At 45.7% G+C, this 6,035-nt stretch overlaps 1 pseudogene; it reads right to left on the bottom strand.

Annotated features, from left to right (window-relative positions):
* Positions 1 to 4,044: 4,044 nt before the first annotated feature.
* Positions 4,045 to 5,377, bottom strand: LOC150006358 (large ribosomal subunit protein uL10-like; annotated as a pseudogene).
* Positions 5,378 to 6,035: the final 658 nt, after the last annotated feature.

Below are 6,035 nucleotides of genomic sequence, written 5' to 3'. Positions count from 1 at the left end.
AGTCCAGAGCTTGTCCCTCTGGTTCACTGCTCAGTTCCTGTCCAGAACAGTGCCTGGTGCAGAGGGAGTCCTCAGAAGTATTTGTTGAATGAGAAATAGAGCAAGTCTAATGTTACAAAATTTCTGTACAAAGTTTAGCAAATCTGTATTTCTTCTCCAGGCTTCAGGGTTACCTCTCTATGATGGAGTTATTTTTTCAAGTGCATTTCATGGTCATTTAGGATCAGGTCAAGCCAGGAGGCCATGTGAGTCTCAAGAGCTAATAATCCTGAGCCTCACTGGGGATTAACACTTGGGGTGGATGACTTGAGATCCCAGTGAGTCATCTGGCAGCTGCTTCTTGCCTCCTGTCCCTTATTGCCTGTGTTTGAGCCTCTCTGGTGGGTAAGAGGATATTGCCTGAAATCATCAATAATTACTGCTGGAAGGCAGCTTACACAACAGCACATGTGCCCTTGTCATTAGACAGATGAACTGAGTCAGGCCTTAAGGGAGCAGGGATAATTCAAACCACATGGCTTCCTGGTATCAGCTCAGAGTCCAGTCTCATTCATGTAAGAATTTAATGAATATTACTAAGTGTGTGCTATGAGTCATGCAGTGTGTCAGTGCTGGAGATGCAGCAGTGAGCAAACAGACAAAACTGTTGAGATGGGAGACCAATAGTCAATGAGACACAGTGGATGGTAAGAGGTGCCAAGGGAAAAGCAGGGGGTAGAGAATGGGGGCTTGTATCTGTAGAGGGGCAGTCAAGGAAGGCCTCAGTGAGAACATGACTTTAGAACAAATTGCTAAATAGGAAGCTGGAGGGAGCATGAGCCTTCTAGGGGCCGAGCGACACAACGACCCAGTGACAGGAGTGGGCCTGGCATGTTCCAGAAACAGAGTGGTGTGAGAGAAGAGGAAGAGGAAATGGGGCCTGAGGGATAAAGGGCCCAGCTAAAGGGTCTCAGAATCTGTTGTGAAGCCTTTGGCTTTGGCTCTTCCCACTAGCTGCCTGTAGTCTAATTCATGACTCTGCCTTTTCCATTGAATCTCAAGGGCACTGGAACTTCTGTGGGCAGAGGGAAGAATGTGGCAGTCACAGGGCTCTCCAAAGCACAGAGCAGTGGTGTGGGCAGCTGCCTGGACCACGTGTGCTAGGCTGACAGGACATACTGGCTTCCCAGGAGAAAGAGCACAGATGCAAAGTCAAGCCAAATCAGCTGAATATGTAGATTCTGCAAGATATTGGAGGTGAGAAAGTTCATAGCTGAAGCCAGTGCAAAGGGCAGGGTCAGAGTTCAGCAGCATTTATGCCTTGGCTGAATGAAGAGTAGAACCAGATATATTTATGTAGAAAAGCCTGCAAACAGTGATGCCCTAATGGTGATCCATTTTATTAATCCAGGTTTGTAATTTTTAGTATCCCATGCTTTCTGCCAGTGCTCCATGCTCACCTGCTAGGCTTCTCCTCTGAATAGTTTGCCAGGGACAAGTGCGAGTGCCAGGCCCTGAGTGGGCAGCTGAGGCAGTTGGTTAGTTAGCACCATAGTTTTAGCACAAGCTCCTGCCTTCCAGGCTCCCATTCTCCTGAAGAAGCTGTTACACACTTTGGGGAAGGGCCAGGGGAGCAGATATACTTTCCAGGGCATCTCAGCCTCTCCTGGTGATGAGGCCCCTCTTCTCTGTGGGTGGCCTAAGAAGGGTCTGGGTAAAGCCAGAATCCAGAGACAGACCACTGTTAGAGTTGGTTCAAGTGGGACTTGAACTCTGGCTCTGGCAGTGATCCTCAGTTATGCGCCCCTCTCCTTCCCCCAAGAGGGTCCGGTTCAGGAGTTAAAGTCAACTCAATTCCACAATCACTTATTATTTTTTGGCTGCCAGGTACTATCTGTTACAGAGGATACTAAGATTGAAAAAGCATGAACCTTCCTTTCAGGGATATTGAATCTATTATATGTGTGTATATGTGGTGGTAGTGGGCAAATGTGTGTGTGTGTGTGTGTGTGTGTGTGTGTGTGTGTGTGTATTAACTCAAACGTGTTTGTGGAAGGCAGCCTGAGATATTAGTAGGAAGAACCCTGAACTAGACTGAGGTGGCCTCATCCCTAGTCACTGTGGGCCTTTGGGTCTGCCACTTGTCTTCTTGGAGTCTTCATTTTCGTTTTTGTTCAGCAGGAATACTGAAGCTTGCTTGATCTGCATTAGAGGGCTTATTGGAAGGATCAGAAGGGGCAATGTCCATAAATGGTAAAGTACTCAACACACACAGGGCATTGTACACTCATGAATGTTCACACCATGTATATAATCATTGAAATGAACTATAATGAGAACTTCCGGTCAAGCTGGAGGCATAGGCAGACACGTTTTGCCTCCTTGTACAGTCATAGAAAGAAGTACAACCAGATCTCAAAAACAAGTACAGTATTCCCTCACTTATCTCGGGTATTACGTTCTAGACTCCCCCCCCATAGGGCTTTAAGGCTTTATAAACCCTTCCCACACACTTATAAACTGTTCTCAGTCCCTTATTAACCTTTCCCTCTCCCTTATTAACCGTTTCCACACTTATAAACACTACTTATGTTCTTAAACGTATTCTACAGTCTTAAACCTACATAACTTTAACAACATACATATACAGTACCGCAAAATCCCACAATATAGCAAAAAACCCGTGATAAATAATTAAATATAATATATATTTTTAAAAGATTATTTATTTACTTTAAGAGAGAGGGGAAGGGAGGGAGAAAGAGAGAGAAACATCCATGAGCGAGAAAGACATCAATGGGTTGCCTCTTGCGTGCCCCCAATGAGGTACCCGGCCTGCAACACAGGCATGCGCCCTGACTGGGAATCGAACAGGTGGCCTTTTGGATCATAGGCCAGCACTCAGCCCACTGAGCCACACCATCCAGGGTAAATATAATGTTTTTTAAAATCTCGCGATACAGTGAGGCTGCGATAAGTGAACCACGATATAGAAAGGGATTACTGTAACAACTAGAACCATCAGAAAATCAAGCTATATGGAAAGCTGTCAACCAAGGATTTAAAGCCACATTCATCTAGACGGGTAGGAGGGGCGGAATAGCGGAGACAGGGCAGAGAGGCGGTATGGCATGGAGAAGCAGTGGCGGTGACAGTGATGATGGAATGGACTGTCCCACATTCAGTTGTGGTGAATAAAAGTCAGGAGGTATACCAGGGAGCAAGCGATCCAGCCCCAGGCTAGACCACACAGTCCAGGGTCCAGCACTGGGAAGATAAACCGTCATTACCTCTGGCTGTAAAAATCAGTAGGGGTTGGGTAGTAGAAGAAACTGCCAGATTTTCACCTCTTAAAAAGCTTGCATGATCTTAGAATGTATGCAAACCCCAGGGAAGCAGCTGGAAGGGTACGGATTACATATGGGAAGTGGGTGAAGTGGCTGGACACAGGATGAGTGCTGGGCAAATTGCCAGAAGCCAAGCAGCAACATTGTCCCCTCTCTGACCCCCCTCCCCCACGACACACAGAGCCACAAAGAGGTGAAGCAGGTTGCCCCACCCTGGCATTTACCTAAGGCTCTGCTCCACACAATTTACAGGTACCTTTGCCACATAGGCTATGCTACTAAAACAGGGAGTAAAAGCAGTTCTACGCAACACACATAAACAAACACAGGGAGGCTGCCAAATTGAGGAGGCAAAGAAATATAGCCCAAATGAAAGAAGAGAGCAAAACCCCAGAAAAGGAACTAAACAAAATGGAAGGTGTGGAAGGGCAAGGAACTGAGACTTGATCCTGAGGGGATAGAAAGTTGTTGCTTTGAGGAGAAGGACCCAGATGGCCGTTCCCAAAGTGTGGTTCAGAGAACCCAAGTTTGTGGGGTCAAAACTATTTTCATAACAATAATAAGATATTATTTGCCTTCTTTACTCTCAAGCTATCCTGTGTATGCTGTGGAGCTTTCCAGAGGCTATATGACATATGATGACATCATCAATGTTTGAACATGTAGGATTTTTTTTAAAAGAGAAGTTAGCCTTTAATTCCTTGTTTCACAAATAAAGCTGGCTGAGTTGGTTGCTTTCTGGTGATTAATCAGACACCAAATTCCATATCCTCATTTGACTCCTCCAGCTCTTCTTTGCTTCAACCTTGGTTGGGGCGGCAGCAGGAGCAGCAATGGTGGCGGTGGCCATGGGGACAGACAGATCAGTCAAGAAGGGCTTGACCCTTTCAGCAGTGGGACGGTGTAATCAGTCTCCACAGACAAAGCCAGGACCTGCTTGTACCCACTGATGATAGAATGGGGTACTGAGGCAACAGCTGGGTACCCAATCTGCAGATATACATTGACAACATTGTAGTCACAGTGCAGGAAGTAAGAATGCAGAGTAGTTCCTCTTGTAGATGATGCCAGTGTCAAATGCCTGAAGGATGGTCAGCCCAAAGGAAAGGGGAGAGATGTTTAGCAGGCTCAGCAGTGTGGCTTCACTGACTCCCACTTTGTCTCCAGTCTTAATCAGCTGTACATCACTCAGGACTTTAGTGATGCCCCTAAAGATTTTAGTGGTGATGCCTAAATCCTGGGGGAAGGAGGTCTTCTTGGGCCACAGACCAGTGTTCTGGGCTTGCACAGTGACTTCACAAGGGGCAATGGCACCAGAACAGGTGGCAGCAGGACCTTATTGGTTAGAGGCATTGTAGGAGTCAATGAACATGGCCCTTCACCCTCCCATGACTGAAGTCTTGGTTAGACAGCTGCTGGCCAGAGGAATGTGTATTGTTTGGGGAATGGATTGTAACTACTTCTTATCTCCTTTTGGGAGCAGCTTCTTGTCCTGTGTCTGCTTCTTGACATTTTACACACAGAGGTAAGGTAGTTAAGAGTCATGTAAGATATGTGCCTCTTTTGTCTGGGATCCCTTATAATGAGCCTCAGACTAGAGAAGGTTCAGTCTCTCTGCACCCGCCCACCACCGTTGATGCTGTCCCCTTAATGTGAATAATAAATGTCATGTCCACATCAGCTAGTCCTCTGGGTGTTTTTTTCAGAATATCATGAACATTAAAGCAATTTCCCGGGTTGAGTTTGGGGTTCCTGTGCTACAAGCATGTCCCTGATCTCAGTGAGGTCCTCCTTGATGAACACAAAGCCCACCTTCCCCTGGATATGAGGCAACAGTTTCTCCAGAGCTGGGTAGCGCATCATGGTGCTCTTGCCCATTGGTACCACAGCCTTCCCAGGAGGGACATGCAGGTCTGCTGCATCTGCTTGGGGCCCACATTGTCTGCCCCAACAATAAAGCATTTTGGATAATCATCTAGAAGCTGGATAATCTTAAGGAAGCAGTTGGACTCCCAGGTCACCCTGTTTCTCTGGGCATTATGGTGGCACATCAGGGATAGCCACACGGGGTTTAAAGATGACGTCAGTCTCACGAAGCTGCCTGGCTAGAGGAGGACCTTGTAATGGTTTTTATAATGAATTAATAAATATTTTTAAAATTTCTCATGCTTAATTTTTAATGCAGTACATATTAGTAGATATAATCCACATAAACAAAACTCTTTGGGGTTCTCAATAATTTTTAGACTGTAAAGGGATCCTGCCCTCCAAAACTTGGAGAACTGCTCATTAAGAGAGAGTAGTAACAGCAGAAATGAGGAGGAAGGGACTGTGGCAGGCAGATATATATAGAGATTTCCAAGCAAAGTGACTTAAGGTGACACCTGTTTTCTTCCTGCTACTTCTAGTAAAACGCAAGAGGAGAGAGGTGAATTGAGGGAAGGACTGTTAAACAAAAAAAAGCTAGGATTTGATGGTTTTACAAATTCTCAGCCTCTCTAGAGGCAGAAGATGCTAAAAGAAATGCCTTCTGAGAAAAGTTTAAATCCAAGGTGCAATTCAAGCAGTGACCTAGAGATAGAGCAAATGGTGTGACTGTGAGTCTTTTGTTAAGATCTCAGAAATATCTATCAATGGTAGTACCTCAGAGTAGTATTCGCGCACACAAAGGACTCTTTTAAAGGATGTGTGTTTTATAGATTCTCTCAA

This window comes from Furipterus horrens, unplaced genomic scaffold, assembly GCF_987537825.1.
Source record: "Furipterus horrens unplaced genomic scaffold, mFurHor1.1.pri manual_scaffold_6, whole genome shotgun sequence".
Taxonomy (NCBI): domain Eukaryota; kingdom Metazoa; phylum Chordata; class Mammalia; order Chiroptera; family Furipteridae; genus Furipterus; species Furipterus horrens.
This window is presented reverse-complemented; position numbering and strand designations above follow the sequence as displayed.